The sequence below is a fragment of the Bombus pascuorum genome, chromosome 3 (assembly GCF_905332965.1).
Source record: "Bombus pascuorum chromosome 3, iyBomPasc1.1, whole genome shotgun sequence".
Taxonomy (NCBI): Eukaryota; Metazoa; Arthropoda; class Insecta; order Hymenoptera; family Apidae; genus Bombus; species Bombus pascuorum.
The window spans coordinates 12,654,587-12,673,009 of record NC_083490.1 but is presented as its reverse complement, the minus strand read 5'-3'; the positions used below and the strand labels follow the sequence as shown (position 1 = coordinate 12,673,009).

General features: G+C 36.4%; 1 long non-coding RNA gene across 4 annotated transcripts in view; it reads right to left on the bottom strand.

The window, feature by feature from the left end:
- Positions 1-18,423, bottom strand: part of LOC132905292 (uncharacterized) — a 119,667-nt gene that overhangs the window by 72,043 nt on the left and 29,201 nt on the right. Inside the window, exons 2-3 of one of the 4 annotated variants that reach the window (XR_009657769.1) lie at positions 16,834-17,084; positions 16,381-16,553 (exon numbers count right to left, since the gene is read on the bottom strand). The exons of the other annotated variants lie outside the window; for them this stretch is intronic. This is a non-coding gene — a long non-coding RNA (uncharacterized LOC132905292). Of the gene's footprint in view, positions 1-16,380; positions 16,554-16,833; positions 17,085-18,423 lie in introns of those variants that run through there. 4 annotated transcript variants of the gene reach the window in all.

Here is an 18,423-nt window from a genome sequence, read left to right as displayed (position 1 = left end):
TGTTTGTACTATATGTTAATCATGCAATCAGTGGCTGGTGAGTTATCGACTAGTACATGTTGATTTTAGCTAATTCGTAGCATTTCCAATAAATCTTCTGGGTATATTCATAAACGAAATTGAAATTTAGTATTAGATGGCTTGGTGAAAGATATTATTGATGGTACTCCTGATACCTCATAGTCGATGAATGTTCAGTTTCTATTCGTCATATCTTAATCTTCGTCACAAATTATAAAATCCTATTTCAGGATTTGGTGAATCAAAATAGCAAGATTCGTATTAATTCCAGACAAGATCAATATTCCTTTTTAATTTTAGCTTTCTGGTTGATACGATAAGCCACATAGTCAATAATTAGGCAACGAATACATTCGAATTCCTATGACATTTTTTACAAAAGTATAAAAGAATGTCCTTCTTTATTATCAATTATTAATATAATTATTAATGCCGAAAAAATTAAAAAAAACTAATATAATTAAATAAAACGAGAAATGTCTTACTTACGAAAATATTTTAAAGAGTGTTTTTATTATTAATAACTTAATAAGAAAGTTTCCCCGCTATCCAAAAAGCATTCTATTGCGAAAGGTTTAAACAAGGATCACAGGAAACTAGAAGAAAACTCTGCAACATTTCTAACATCATCTAATTTCACGGTAATTGCACCGCTATCTGTCTATTTAAATTTCAACTACCGATTCTAACCAAACTCCTGCCAATATCCCGCGCCTTGAGAAGATTCCATCAGCAGAGTCATGCGTCAACGAGTTCCGCAATTGCTTGCAATTTCAAGCCCCGAATCGCAGGGATGAGTGTTCTCGGTGAAAAGTGGAGGGTGCATCGTGTCGCAGGTTCACTGTGCTCGTTACTTTTTCAGGCAAATTTATTCATTGCCGCGGAGAGGTAGAGATACGTAACGCAGGGTAACCTTCCACGGGTCGGATGAGAACGATTCTAATTTTCTGAAAGACACAGCCAAGGGCAAAGAGAAACTTTCTCGCCGTGCTTCTTCTTTTTTCTCTTCGAAAGAAAAATTCGACGCGAGCCTATAGAACATCTTATCGCGAACAGTCTCACGGAACTCGAATGCGACTGCAAGAATAATTTGTATTCCCGACGTCCTTTTCTCTGTCGAATTAGCTCAAATCTTCCGCCATGAAATATTAAATTCCTCCGAGAAGGATCCCTATCTATTCGCTGTTCGGTACGTATTCATATCCAGCGAGATCGTGCGAGAACGTCTGTCCCTCGAGTCCTTGATTCTGTGAAGTCTATATCGATTTGATAAGACAAATAAGCAATTCGTTAAATTTGTTTGCGAAAATTCTTAATAATAGTAACATATTTCTTTTCGTGTTTTTGTACGTCGTACATAATGTACGAAGATTTTGAGTCAATTTTATCAAAGAGAAATACGTTTATTACTCACAATGACTCACGAAAGTATTCGAACATTCTTAGAACCTTGTTATGAACATATGTTATTAAAATTTTATTAAAACGTTTATTAAAATTTACTACAATAAAAATACCATCGAATCGTTTTGAAACCTCATTAGCAGTGCGACGAGACAAATATAACGTGATTATAATAGTAAAACTTGAAACGGATCTGGAGATGTATACAGAAGTTACAGTATATTTACTGGAAACATAAACTTTATAAAAATCAACAAAATATTTAAACAATTGATTATTCACTACATGAGTAAGGCAAAATATGTAGTCTCTGTATCTCTGGCACTAATTGTATATTTATGAGTACTATTCTTACTGTATAGTAATTTTTCATTAAGTGTATGTTTGCGATAAACGTCTTGTAACTTCTACGTACATTTTCGGATTGATGTCAAATTTTACTATTATAACTACGATAGTACAATGTTAACGAAATTTCAAAAAGTTTCTTATAAATACACATAATATAAAAGCGTTTGAATATTTTCGTCAGCTACTGCAGTTAGTTAATAATTTATGCAATATCGCATAAAAACATGAAGCTTGAAAAAATTAATAAAACTTAGCAGGAGAAGGAGAAAAAGAGATCAAAAATGTTCGGCCGATAATGTACATTTATATCCTTCAAAAAACTATACTAATCTGAAAATTGGTATATCTCACCTATTCCCATTTAATTTCCAAGCTCGCTTAAATCATCTTGTCAAGCAAATGATTGAAAGAAGTGAAACGCAAGAACCGAAGAATTCTCGAAAAATAAAGAGAGCGAAAATCATTACTCATTTTCTTTCGTTTCACGCGATCGTACAGTTAACAAAATGTTCCAGTAGCAGAACGCGTAAAACGGTTCTTTGGCCTGCTCGTGGAAAACCTATTAAATTTCCTCAATGAGTTTTTCCGCGTCCGTAACTACAAAGTAAGTACGTGTCCTTTCTGAACGTGGCGAGGTCTTCGCAGGATCGCGAGAGTCGCGGCAGAGCAACGGTTTGCCATTAATCAAAAGAATTCGTCGTTCTGTGAAATTACTTCGCTGGAAAATTTCATTTATACCGGCGCGGCGTCGTAATAATGTCGGGAGCAGTTCGACGCCGTTCGCCGCGCGTTTTTATTCCGATCCGGTTTGCTAATCTCACCGTCGGCGACCATTAATTCGGACGTCGAAGGAGAAATGTATTATACTTCCCCGTCGCTATAGAACGCTCTCCTCATACAATTCGAATTTTAATTGACGCTTTGTTGCCGCAAAAACAGAGGATAATCAGGACTTTAGGTTCAGAAAAAGATACGTGAGTTGGTGAATAAATTACTAGTTGGATCTGACAACCGTAGAAATGTTTACAATTGTAATAGTGAATAAATACTTGAAAATGATAATTATTCTGTGTAATTATATAGATTTAATCTTGTGGACAGATTAATATATTTTTTATTGTACGATATCGTTCTAAAAGAATTTAGATCTATGATACTAAAAACAATTCCAAACTCAGACCTCCAATTTTCACAAGCACCAACAGATCCTACCTTCTATTTATTCTACTTACAATACGAACAAATTGGGCGTTCCATGTTTGATTCTTGTTTATTTTACAAATGTTTTTCGCCTTTTTGGTAAAATGTAACATTTTTTTATCAAAATCCTAAACGAAAATATTTCACATGTACCTATTTCGAAACCCTGTTATTTCATGTAAATGGAGATAAATATTAGCAAATTTCTCATATTGCATTATAATCTGAGCTCCGATAATAGAAGGATTAAACTACCTAAAAATCCTCAAATCAGAATCAAATAGGATTATTGAAAGAAACTTCACCATGTAACGCGATCGTTCGAATATTGAGATCGCAATAAAATTTCCTTTCAAAAGTATTCCTTCGTTTCCAATTCGCAAATGGCAAATACAATTGTGCCAAGACACCAAACTCCATCTTCGTAGGTTCTGCGACGCTGGGTTCGAATTACGTGCACGGTTTTATATTCAAATTTCGCGGACAAAGGGTGTCCCCGATATAGGTACGTGGACGTAAATTTAATTTGCCCTGAGCACGGTTATCGGTTAGTACGGTACGGCACAAGAAGTTCGACGCGGCGGAAACGTAGTCTCGAAATCGAGCGGTCCGCAGCTTCCGCTTAATCGGCAGAAACCCGAATCGACGCCACGCTATCGACCACCGTAGAAATACATCGCGAGAACGGCCTGAATGGAACTCACAATTTAATCGAACGAAGGCTGGTCGAGTTTAAATCGAAACCTGCCGTATCTCGTTCTCCCTATAGTTATTGCCTTTTCCACCTTCTAGCTTTTATACCTTTCTTCGTAGTACTATATAACGAAATCTCCTTCTGTCCCTCGATACCTTTTCTTTTCTTTCTTTTTCATCTTTGAAAAGTTTTATATATTTTAAGATACCGTGTTTTAAGAGACTACAATTTCTATAATAATATCGCATTCTTTGTTTATTGTTTCCTTTTTCTATTAATCTCTCGCATTAGACTTTTCATAACATCGTACAGATTAATCGACGTTAACAATTTTCGTTATGAAAATTGTATTTCTATATGTGGATGAATCTCATTTCGATATAAAATATGCTCAAATAAATTAATAATACATATAATAATATTGCATTCTTTGTTTATTGTTTCCTTTTTCGATTAATCTCTCACATTAGATCTTTCATAACACCATACAGATTAATCGACGTTAACAATTTTCGTTGTGAAAATTGTATTTCTATATGTGGATGAATCTCATTGCGATATAAAATATGCTCAAATAAGTTAATAACAAATAGTTCTATGTAGGGGTATAATGAAACATCTTGTAGAATCATATAAATTCGAATTAAATAAATTTGAGAAGAATCGTATAAATTTAAATGGAATTACAAGTATAAACTTGAGATAGATTTTCTTCTCTTCAAATTTCCAAATTACTTCGGTTAAAACTCCTTTCAAAGCCAATAAATTTTCGCTTTTCTTCTGGGTAATCTACCATCTACGTTCTACACAAATCATTTTTCTTCGCGCTTAATTGCCAATCGAATATTAATTCAATTCTACTGAATTTAAAAATTCCCTCTTCCAGGTGTACCACATTTATCCGTGTTATTTGCTCAAAAATTCTGTAACAAAGCGATCGATATTTGTCTATTTTTTCAGCGGTTCTTTTTATTCCTCGGTGAATCGTCTACCTTTTCAGCAGTACGTCTCCCGTTCCCTCGTTTCCAGAAGTGGCTGCTCGTTAGAGATTCATCCGAAAGTGCCCTTCTCCTCCCTCTAACCAGGGATGAGACCGAGATTCAATTTATTATTCGCGAGGATCATCCTCTGCGAATAAGGTCGAGAAAACTGAGAATGGAGATTTGGTGTTTGTAGCCTGCTACGATGGCTTGGAAAAGCTAGCGGAAGAATCGCAGCAGATAAAGGGTGATAATTAAAAAAGGGGTAGGCAACAACGTGGCGAACGGAACGACGTCGAGTTAGGTGGTCTTCGTCGATCGCTTTCTCTTTAATTAAGCTAATCCCTTGTCTCTTTTTTCCTCAATAATTCTCTTCGTTCGTCGGAGATTATACGAGCTTAGTTTTCGTTTATTTGTGCGCGAACTGACCGGCTTATAAATCTTGTAATTTATGAAACTTTTGTTATTAGTGATTTCGAAAAAATGTTCAAAATACTAATATTTCAAGTGAAATGAGAGAAGCGTATATATATGTTACTTTTAAATTGAAACGAAAGATAATTATCCTAGATTGTAATATATCGATATCTTATTTTATCTTGTCGATAAAAATTAATATTGGAATAACATAAATTCTTGATAATGAGTTAAAATTAACGCTGCATCTGAATACTGGGTCGTCATCGATCAATAACTTTAAATAATTTTTCATTTTTCTCATATTTTTGTTTCAATTTTACTTCGCTTGAGAGAATTGCGGTAACACGTAGCACTAAACACCATAGCATGATATTCTAGAAACTTGGAAGAGTATTCAAGATTTTTTCAAGATTTTTTGGAATACAGAAACCTAAGGAAAACTGCATGGTCATAAACGACTCAGTATGCAGATGGCGTCATTAGAAAGGTTAATTATATTCATCAGCGATTAGAAAGCGAAATTCATTTTCTTTCAAAATCCTTTAACCCTCAACTGGTATTTTTAGGTTAAGACACCTAACTGTAGAGTATACAATTTTATAATCAATTAGTAAAAACTCTCTTTAATAATCTTCAACCATTTATTCCGAATTATTCGACATTTTGTTGCGCTGTCAAAGTGTTAAACAAGAGACACTTACGCTAAAGAATTTCAAAGATGATCCTCAGGATCTCGAAAGCCATCGACCCGCGAGGAATTCCTTAAGCTCGCAGCCACGAATTTAGGAGCGCATAGAAACTCTGCCGCAAAGATATTTCGGTCACACAGGCGAGGAAATAAAGAATGTGGGTTAGTGGTGGATATCGTTAATCCGTGGCTAGCTGAACGGTGATTAACGCCGACGTTTGCCGGCCAATTCGCATGCGAACTGGTTGCACGGATTTTCGAAGTTTCGCCACGGGAATTCCCCTGTGGCCGTTGTTGAATTATGCCCCCGTTCCGGATATGGCCGACGGGGCCAGATCGATGCAGCCCCTCTGTTTATGCACGCCTCTAACCACTCGCCAGCAATACACCAATGAGTGGAGGATCAAGCCAGAGAAAGACCTGAATTTTTTTAGTCTTGTCCGTTTTATCAATGAATTATGAATTTCTCTGAAGAATTTGCACTTTATCAATTCTTTCTATATTAATTGATGTGATATAAAAAAAAAGAGAATTTGAATATTTGATATTGGATAAATGAAAACGAAGATATAACATTTATTAAATAAATGTAGGATGTGTGACCGAATTTCTTGAGAAGAAAAGGGAGCATCGTAATTTCAAACACATTATTCTTCTGAAGAAATAAATCATCTTCAGATTTCCCCATTTCCTCGCCAATAGCCTTCTAAAGTAACACCGACCTCCTAATTAATTAAACTTCTAGCCATTCAATTCTTCTACCTCTACAAATCTCCGCGAATTTATTCCATCCTGAATCATCCTACCTCAAAGGAGCCTAGCCTCGTCGATAAATTACAACTTAAGCAATTTCAATTGCAAGCCTGAAATTTTCAACACCGTCTGATGTACGTTATTCCACGTTACGAATAAAATAACGTACCGAGTCAAATAATATTTAACGAACAAAGGTAACTTTCCTGAAAGAAAGCAATTTATCTATATATGTTGATAAAAATATATCCTGCCAATTTTTATTAATATCTTATCATTGAAAGTATACTTTGTCAGAATAAAAATAAAGTAAAAAGCCATAGATAAATATCTCTAAATACTTATAGGTGGCGTGTACAGAAAGAAATTTGTTTAAATGATACAAAAATCGCTCGATAATTTGGAAAAGCGGGCTCGTTTTTCACGCGAAGAGAAGCAGCGAACGCATCGCGTACGCCTCGTAATTTCTGCCGCGATATCGGCCACGGCAAGAACTCGGAAAACGCGGGTGGATCGGCGAGAAAGTCGCGAACAATGCGGCGCGAGCACGCGAGCCTGCTTCGAGAATAGGGTCGACCGACGTCCCGGACGAAAGTAATGCCTGCAACGTGGTTTCCATGCCGGGTACACGCCGAAACCAACGTCTCAAATAACTGGCGAAGCGATCGTGCTACTGGAATAGGGAACGAGGGCTCCGATCGCTCTCACGACGACGAGTTTCCTTTCCTCGCCAAGTGTTATCGCGCGATCTTTTTAGAACTTGTAGGAATCCCCTTTTCGTTCCTCTTTTTACGTTCCTACCTGCTTCTACACGGAAAAAGAGAACCAGGAATGAGATTCTTTCGAAATTGTTGATGGAAGAATTTTATTAAAACGATCAGGTGAGAAATGTGGATTGAAATTTTGCAGTGTAGAATGTAAATTTACGCTTTTTAAAAATGCCTTAATAATTCTTTAACAATTGATCGGTGAATTAATTCCTCTTATCTGTTTCTTTGAGTTTCTTCTTTGTTATTTGCGTAGGTGTGCAAAGTCGAGAAATCACATTTGAATTTGAACGTTCGACTAACATTGTAAGAATTTCAATCGGAGTTTCTTCCAGCAATCTTGAACAACGCTAACAAAAAGAATCTCGAATATTATAACTGACATATATAGGTTGCAAAAGCAAGAAAAGAAAAGCTGGAAAATCCCAGGATAAGATCCCAAAGACCTTAAACACAACTTTCCAGCATCAAGATTCGCTTCTCTAAGATATCTCCTCGAAATTCTGAACCTCGATACCAGTCGTATTCGATCGTACCTTGAATCTTCGCAACTAATTTAGCTTCCAATTTCCTTCATCAACAATCTCTCTAATCCCTGTCTCCGCTTTTTTTTTCTCCTCTTAAGCTACGCAGTTTAACTCAATCGAGAAGCATCGCGACTCGCAATTTCGATCGGTTGGTAACCCTGGCTGTGGAATTGCGACGCAGGCTGGAGGACAGTTAGGTCAGGTATGACGAAGGAGAAGGACGACGAAGAGGAAGAGGCGGGGACCCCTTTGAGAGCAACTCGATTCGAAGTAATTTAGCGGCCTGGTCCTAACTTGCTGAGTGGCAGAGCCTGGAAGTTTCCAGCATTGACGAGGATGAAAGCTACTCCCTTCCTCGCTATAGCCGCGAGAGGCGACATTAATCTATTCCGCATTGGTGATGATGAATTTCTCGGAACCCCGGCCGGAAAACAGCTCCTCGCCGCCATAAGCTGTTTCGCGTGAGCGAGATTGCCTTTGAACGTGGCTAAAAATTAATTACCCCTCTGGCGAACGCCCCTTTTCATCGCAGAGGCCCGATTGTTCCGCGGCGATTGGACAAGTTCAGTTCGAGATGTCTTCTTGTATTTAACTTGAAATGGAAGTTGCGATTTTTCTTTTTCGTTGTTGGTCCTGGAGGAAATGTAAAGATGTCGAGCTTTGATTCATAACGTACTTTACGCTCCAAATGGCATCTTGATATTTAATTTTATCTAGTTCACAGTCAATGAGCTTTTAAAAGCTACTTCGAATTTCAATATACTCTTATATTTTTCTGATTAATAATGTATCCACGTTGATGTATTTTTATTAAATTAACGTATAGTAGGGATGAATTATTGAAATCGAAGAAAATTAAGCGAAATAAAATATCGAATCGATATAAATTAATCATTCTTTATATTCAACAAGTATTCTTGAAAGTAGCAAAGTACGAGGATTCGTTGATACTGCAGAAATAGAAACAACGAAATAAAAGTAGTAACAAACGACAAGAAAGAAATACCAAAACCAAGAAGAATTAAAAAGTAATACTAGAACGACTAGAATTAAAGAATTACTTTTCAAATGTTAAAAAAATCTCCAGCAAACTGAAATTATATCATTATCTTTAACGTGACTTTACTCCTAATAGCAAGACAAACAAATTTAATAATCCTTCCTCGAGTTATCACATCCTCGACACATCACGTACTAACCTTCTTTCTCCTTTCTCCCAACGAAACAGACATGATAAATCTCTTTGTTCGTCGACAGTCAAATCGTATTTCCTCTTTCCGGAACGTCGTTTCACGTGACTTTGATTTTAATTAAACTTCTCCCGGAAACTCGTCGAAGACTCTACCGGACGTGATCAGGTAGGAATACTTTCGCGACCGCCGCGACACTATAACAAATACCGTTCACGCGGCACGGGAAAAAGAGAAGGCTGATCGAGTGAGAAAGAGAAAAGGAATTGCAGCTGTAGCTGGTGACAAGTTCGCTCGCAATAAGTCCGCTTCGGCAAAGAGAATAAACTTTCCGACGACGCGACGACGCGACACGGAATTCGCTTGTGCGCCTCGCTTCGTTTGCAGCCACGTGTTCGACAGCTCTTCGATCTTGTATTGCTGGAAATTCGCGTCCAACTAGATCAGCGTCCGAGCAATTCTCGCGTTTTTCCTAGTCGTGGCATCGAAGTAGTGTAAATTCTCGTACAGATCGATGAAAAACCTATCTCTCTGATAGAATGTTTAATTTTTCTCGAAAGTAGGATTATAGTTGGATGACGTTGAATTTTTTTAAACAACTGTACCGAACGAAGCTGGAAGAATTTTGTGGATAAAATAATCAAAATTTAGTCAGAAATTATTATTATTAGGTTGCAGATTTTTATACGCGTATTTGAAAGCGTAAAATTACAGAATTTTCATTTACATGGCGTATAAAATATATAAAGTGATCAAAGTATGGTACTTTCTATGATGCTTTGGTATCTAATAGAGATCCTATTTTTTTAATAATATTTTCAAAAATATGAATGCACGTAAAAATCCGCAGCCTGGTAACTATGTTAAGTGAAAGAGGAAAAATTTAGTAAAAACTCAAGTTTCTTTTTAACGAAAATGTAAGAAACAATGTAGCTACTCGAAGTTGTGAACGAGAGTGGCCACGAATAAGAATATTATCTTCATCTGAAATAAAACTTTGAAATGCAAAAATCTGCGAATCTATATTGGGAAATGATAAGGTAAAATTGTGCACTAGAATAGAGCAGTTTTTGTTCTATGCTCTTTTAGCTGATAACATACTGACTCAGTAATCCCAAATGGAATTTTCTGGTCAGAGCTGCTGGCTACTTTCGTTTGCCTTGAGCAAACGAACCTGCGTGATAGAGATGGTTTTTACAGATGATTTTTGGAACTTCCTTCTTTGAACTGGAAATTCGTTAGGATTTAATTAGAAGAAAATGCAACTGAGATGGGAATGAGATTTATCTTCTATCGATTTTCAGGACGAAAGTGAACATATTACACGTGAATTTAGGTATCAATTGACAAGTTTGCATCTACTGGAATTGAACTATTAAATATTAAATTAAATTAATCGAATCAAATTATATCGAAGTATCCTTTGATGCAATAAAGCAATCAGTTAGTCGAAACGGATAATCTTCATTTTAATTTATTATTAATTCGATCCGGATGTAATTATAAAATTATCATTTTTATAAACTTCCGACCTCAACTATACAAATTCTTTATCTTCCACGTTACCACAAGCCATCGCCAAATTCCTATAAATATCCTCACCATTTACAACACATATTCTATTCAAAAGTATACTGCTACATATACAGACACATTTCTAAAACGCCCATTTCCATCAAATTACCACATTCATAAGACCAAAAAAACATCATGAAGCATCAGCAAAAGTCCTCTCTAGAAACAGCATAAAAAACATCAAACCATCGGCACAACAAGACAACAAACCTCCAAAAAAAAATCCCAAAGAGAATTTCGAAGTCGATAAAAGAAAGTCGACGAACCAGCATCCTTATCGTTTCCAAAACTTTCAGCGCGGTTCTGTCGAGTGTACTAAACCGACGAAGGGCGAAGGGGCGCGGTGTATAACCTCGGTTCGCGGCCGGTCGATTATTTAAGGGTTGTTTTAATTACAAGCCGACAAACAGCGACGAAAGGAGCGAGGAGTCGGCAGGAGAAGAGGCTGCCAGTATCTCGATGGCGGATTAAGAGGTCCCCGCGCGTTAATCCGCGCGGGAGTCGTTTGCCAGGCGTGCCTCGAGTGAAACCTCGAGGCGAACTTGCCGATATCCAGTGGCAAGGATCGGCTAAGAACTTAAGCCAACTTCCATTTAAGCGGCAAACTCCACTCGTCAGCCGTCCCGATACCGGATCTGCTCTAACGGCACGTTGTTGCGGTACCCTCGCGATTACTGTAATAAGCGGCCATGTAACGATCACCTCGATTATCGACTAGTCAATTACATCACCAGTTTCTTTATTGTCGTCGCAGATGGTGGTTATATGGCGTTATGTATGTAGATTGCATATTTTTATGCAGTTTTATATTTTTATGGATGCAGCTAAAAAAGTGAAATTTATATTTTATTTCACCTACTGAATATTCTAACGAGCACTTTATTTTGGATATTTTATGTATATTTTTCCATATCATGTGCATTCTATATTTTTACGCTTTTATAGTTTTCATAAAAGTATCGATAGTCTAGTTGCATGTTTGCGTTCTAGAAACGTTTCTTTTACAAAGTATGCACAGTTGGGAAAAAATAAGCAGACAGGCAGTGAAAATATTAGATATGAATGGAGTTTCGTTGAACAGGATCCGTTTATATAAAAATGTCAAATGTTAAAATATTAATTTCAATTATTTATTAATTGTAAGTAAACTACACGTGTATCATGAGGATATGGAATTAATAAAATTTAAGTGACAGTTATTATTAATTCAATTGACACCTATTTCCACTATTTGTCCATTTATTCTTGTCGTGTCTATATACTTTCCTGAATTCATTCCCTGAATTCGTGATACGATCGAAGTCGAGCAGACTCTACAGTTCGAAATAAAACGAAGATCAAGAATAATACAATCACATTGGAGTATTGCCATTCGTTAGCAATATAAATTTTGAGGATTTTTTTAAATTCGTTGTATTTAGGAAAAGAATCACACGAATCTAATATTTAATTATTATACAATCTTTTCGTTTATCGAAATATTTGAAGTACATCGAAATCACGCCAAATAATCTTGCGTTGTATCAAATTCCAAAATGCAAGAACTGTGTGACAAGCACAAATGCACGAGCCTCGTGTAAAATTAGTCGCAAGCCACAGAATGTCCAAATCCAATACGGTGAACCTGACTGGAACTACAAAACCCATAGAGGATTACCTCCGGGTATAGGATACCAAATTTCGTAAGACTTCCATTAATCTTTCAAATGCTCAAGGACCTTCGATTCAATCACTCTAAAGATCAGACCACAAGAGGTCTCTAAAGATCAGACCCCAAACCGCCACCATGTTTCTAATGCCACAGCCAAAATCTTGCATTTAACGTTGTAAACTCATGATTATATACATCTTCGTAAAAAAGAACAATTGGGAAAAAATAAGCAGACAGGCAGTGAAAATATCAGGTACGAATGGAGTTTCGTTGAACAAGATCCGTTTATATAAAAATGTCAAATATTAAAATATTAATATCAATTATTTATTAATTGTAAGTAAACTACACGTGTATCATAAGGATATATAATTAATAAAACTCAAGTGACAGTTATTACTGATTTCATTGACATCTATTTCCACTATTTGTCCACTTATTCTTGTCTATATACTTTCCTGAATTCGTTCCCTGAATTCGTGTAGGAATTCTTTGTGGAGGTTCTTAGATTTTTAAATTAATAATATTATGGATTTAATTGGATACTTTAGAATTTGACGATCTATGAATTCGATCGACTCTCCACGATTCGTAGGATTTAGTGTTTGGAGTCCCAAGATTTAAAGTGATCCAAAATGGATTTTGCAACTCCTGGATCTTGAAGTTGTGAGTTAGATGGTCTTGGAATAGTCCAACGTGGTTTCCACAACTCTTGGAGTTCGATATTGCCAGCACACGGTTTCATCCAAGCCACGTGCTATGCCTCGGGCTAAAGTACGATATATCCTTGTTCTTTGGATTGATTACTCTTCCTATTTTAATATTTTCCCAGTACGAGGTCCATGAGTAGCAGGTTTGTCGAGTAACAGAAATTTCATTAATTTTGTAATTGGATTAATCCTTGTTGGATCAAGATGTTTTTAGAAGGAAATTTGTGTTTGTCATATTTTTTCAGTAACAAGATTTTCAGGCCAATTTTGTCCAAACCAAATATGTTTACTATTTAATCAATAATTATAATAGTTGATATAACAGTCAATAATTCGTAAAAATGTTAAACAACTGTCAATCTACGCGTATATTTTAAGAGATAAATCTGTCTCTTCAGACGACATTAATTTTATAAACTTTACAGAGTAAAGGTTGTAACGAAATCTATACATTTCATAATCTACGTATATGAACGATTCCTCAATTATTTTTGGTTCAATAGTAACCTGCGGAAAATCCTTTTACGACTGCTCTTTCCCCTAACAAAATATACACGGTGATTCTTTAACGTGGTTTTGCTACCTGTCTGATCTTTCTAGCTGACTTTGCGTGGTTTAGCAAAAACGCCACACGAGTCACGTACGGTTATCACAAGCGAATCGGCTACACGCCGCTCCGCTCGTCTCGACGCGGATCTCCGCTTAAATAGAGCGTAACACGTTGGATATTTCAACAGAGAAAAGATAAATATAGTTGGCGAAAAGGGGTGGAAAAGCGGTGAGTTTGGACTTAAATAACGAGCAAAAACGGCATTCCCGTGCAGTAGCTACACTTTCCGTTTCTTTCGACAGAAGCATGCAAACTTCGTCACAACGAAGTTTGAGCATAGTACAGTTTCTTGTAATTTTATTAGCAGAACGATAAAAACTTTGACTTTTCTAGAAAGCCAAATATAATAAAAATGAAATTGAACCTAAGCTTTCTTCCATTGGTGATGACGAACTGGTTTCAAAGTTGATAGCATATCTGCATTAAGAAATATATATAGAAATATTATCAAATGACAATGCATATTATGCGTTTGAGGATTAAATTGTGTTTTGGACAGGGAGAATTATTATATAAATATATCTTGGATTAAAGTTTAATTGTATCCGAATTTGGATGCGATATATGGATAAACATATAATATATATTGATAAAATGTAAATATAAAAAAATTCAAAAACAACAATCGATATAACCATATATATAAAAATTGTTCGATTCAATAATGAAACTTATTTCGTTCGTAAAGAGCGAACATTCTCTCCAACGAAATAGTATGCAATCGAAAGTACAAACTTGGAAAGTGCAAATATTTATCCTAACGAGAGCATGAGCTTTCTTCCGACAGTTGAAACGCTTTCCATCGCTGTGAGAAATTTTAGGTAAGAAAACATTAGGAAATTTGTTACGGAAACACGTCGTTCTATAATTCCCCCATCCGACTTTGAAACGCCATATCGATGTTTCATCCATTCTGACGACGCTACCTTTTCGCGATAACTTTAGAAACACCATCAACTCGTTCGATGATACTTGCAAAAGTTCGAACATCGTTCCGGTGGATCTGGGTTAAACTGAAATTAGACTCGCATTAGATATCTTGGATATACAGACCTCAAACCTATCTCCAATTTATATTAAATACACGTTACTAAGTTTCAACTATGGAATAAATCCGTCTTATACTTAGTATACGTCAGTTCAGAATTAATTCTGCGTGTTCCAGGCCTCGAACTTAATAAAGCGACCTTCTAATCAGTTTTAAACAGCAATTTAGATTATAGGAAAACTTCTATTCAACTTGCAGGACCAAATTTAACAAAAATATATGCGATTTTGAACAAACAGATAATAATAGGTGATCATAGTACTAGGGATGAAATAAAACTAAAGAAGAGCGAATTAGCGTACTAATGCATTTTAAACATCTTAAACATTTATGTAAAAATTCAAATGTTTCTGTTCATTATATGTATATATATCATGAGTAACAAATTCATTAGAGAAAACCATTTCGCAAGTGAGAAAAATTCCAAAAATTGATTGCGCGAACAGATGGTAGCCACCAAACTTGGACTCAAACAGAATTCAACAGGAACAAACCAATATCATAACCAATCCTAAACATCAACTTAGGTCTAACTGAAATTTGTCTAAATATTTCTACTCTGTATGCATCATACAAGATGAAATTCGATCAGATGGTCTCTTACTGAGGAAAGAATCGATCCTAGGAACGGATGATGACCACAAAACTCAGAATGAAACAGAGCTAAAGAATTAAGGAGAGAAAAAGACATAGGAACAGATGCACGGTTGCGACTTTCCGGCTTTTCTCTCCTGGTTTCTCGCGTAAAGAACCCGCCGCCTTTTAACAAAACGACCGACTCGCTCTTCTATTTTTCCATTTGCATAGCTTAAGCGATTTGCCCCGCCATTTTTCCATTTACATAGCTTAAACGACCTGTCCCTCTATTTTTCTCTATCCTTCTCACCAACTTTCTCGCAACGAAATTCGATTCCCTGCCTTTTTCTTTCCCTTCTTCTTCTTCTTCTACTTCTTCTTTCCCAACTTCTCGTACGAGACGATCTATCGGAAAGTAAAATGGCAGGAAACGCGACGGCCGCGAAGAATGTGACGCGCGGAAGCGAACGTGGGAAAGAGAAAAAAGAAAAGCTACGGAAAACGCGAAGATCAATACGTCTGAACCACGCGGAAACTATTTCCGCAGGCTTTCGTGCCTCGACAAATAACCCCACTTTCCAGGAGACCGGCATTGTGACCGGGATATATCGTAACTCCGTTTCCAACTGGGACAGTGCCACCCTCCTCCCCATGAAAGCACGTCGCAGGGAATTCGTCCTGTAAGACCAGCAGATAACCAGTTTTGCGATAAAACACGTTTTATTAACGGCAGGGTGAACGAGCCTTCTGTATCCTGAGGCGTGGATTGAAAAATTTAAAGATAACTACTAGAGAAAGAAGGGTAGAAGGCTGGTTTCCCCTGTTGATATTTTCAAGGAGTGAAGTTTCATGTTGGGTTTGGGTAAGGACGCTTTTAGGATGATTTCGTTGTTAAAGGGTGAATTTGATGGCAGGATTGTCTATAGAGAGTTGCCTTTATGAGCAATCTTCAGGGGTGCGAATCTTATTGTATTATTTAACATGTAAAATAATACCAAGGGATGGTCTCTAAGTGTCGAAGTTTGTATCAAGGAACATTCTATTTTCCACAGCTATAGTGGATGGTATTAGAAGGACAATAATAGTAGATTTTTATACATAAATAATGAATATGGTTGTGGTCAGATTTTCAATATAAAAGAAACAGTATTTTTAAGCATCTTTATAAATAGAATTGATATGTTAGCATTAAATATGTATTTTAATATTTTTTGACGTATAAAAGAATTCTTTCAGAACACTCAATGAAGAAATATAAAGATTTTAATCGTAGCAAATATACAAAAAAAGTAAAATTGTTCTGGAAATGCTCACGAATCAACAGATTAATTATATCATTGCTATCATCTTTTCCTACTCCTCGTCTGATTAAATCCTTCTTTGAAGATCTAAAATAAGGAATTAAGAAATCTTCTGTTATTGCTCAATCACAAAATGAAACAATGAAATTTCATTACAAGTGAAAATAGATCAAATTTACTAAATAATTTGCACATTCCTAAAGTTAAGGAGTTTAAGATAATAGAAGCAGGGATCGGTCCAAACACACACCGCTAGTTTAAAAATTAATCAAGCCCAGAGATCGACAACCCTGCATGAATTTTATATTCAATAAAATACTATATAGCGATACGATGGCTCGTTAAAAAATGCATCAACTTTGATTACCTGCTAAGAAATTCGTATTACAGGAACTATGCTTCACTTCAGCCTACATTTTCCGCTGAATAATTCTCGAAGAAACCCTCTTCAAGAAACGAAGTTCGTATTTTCTAGGGGAAAGGTGTTTGCCTTTTCTTTAACAAAGGATTTCGAGAGACGTTGGACAACGTTTACCAGAGTTTCGCAGAGGACCGTGTGCTATAGATACACGTTGAGTGTTTGGAAGTACAACCCCTGGACGAAGGGTTGTTTGCACGCTAAAACACAAGGGTTAGCGATTTTTAACTGCTTACGCGGTTCTTTACTTTCTGCCGTTAATCGTCCCATGTGCTTTTGCAGAGATGTATAATCGTGACGTTTGCTCCAGAGATACAAACTTGTGCGTTTTAAGGTGAAAGAAATGTTACTTCTAACTTACGATTTTATTAGTCACTGGACACAAATTGAATTTATAAATTTGCTAGATATTTATTGCAAATGTATATTTAAGAAAAAACAATTGGGATACAGTGCGAGTAGTCACTTTAAGCATGAAATAAGTATTAAATATTACATAACATGTGTTAAATATGATATAATATATCAAATATATTACGGTCCCACCGAGTATCTAGATTTATCATCACAATGAATAATTCACAATTTCAATACTTTTGTAATCTGTATGAAATATAGCCATGCTTGTACTAAATGTCTCGAAAATTCTATATACATTTTCAGATTGTTTCAAACTTTAACGATGTAACTACGATAATCGCGTCTTATAACATGCCAATGAAATGTCAAACTGTTTCATACAACGCACATAATTTACTCGTAAAAGGTGTCTCTAACTATAACAATATATTCATAAAGATGTTTCAATACTATTATGAGTGAGTGTAGTATCTTGTATTGGTAGTATGCGTATTAGAAGAATCAATCTCAGAGCCGCTGAAGAAGTGGTGTACATGGGTTGGCGAGTCGCGGTCCGTTCAAGGCCGCTCGATCGAATCGTCCGTCGTAATTCCGACGCTCGTAACCGGTCGCAGCTGGTCGTCTTTGTCGAACGAGTGTCGGAGAGAGACGAGTGCCGGGACGAGGAGCGCCGGGACGCGCAGTTACCGAATACAGGTCACAGCGCCTCGTCAATAACGGCGCAGCTACGTCGACGCGGCATCGTCGTCGACAATAGACCAGCTCCACGAGAAAACCCGTAAGAACAAGCCGGTTATGAGAGATAGCGCCACGCCGCGACAATGAAACCACTGACACCGTTCCAGAACGCACGCGATCAACCCTTTCAAACCCTTTCGTTTTGACATTCTGTGTGTGTTTGCTTAAATAGAATTATTAATTTCTCTGTACCGATGAAGATTATCTTTATTTCATGATTATCTTTGAGAGGTTCATCACTTAGATATTCTGTATTTTTTTTCAAATTGAATTAAATTTTTTCCTGTTGATGAAGGGCCAAGGAGAATCGAATTTCCGAGGTTCTGAGTTTTTAGCAATGAATTTATGGATCTTTTGAAGTTTTGTGTGTGCGTGTGCGTCGTAAAGAAATTAAATTTAATATTTTCTATGAGTATACAAGAAATAGTTAATTTGCATTCA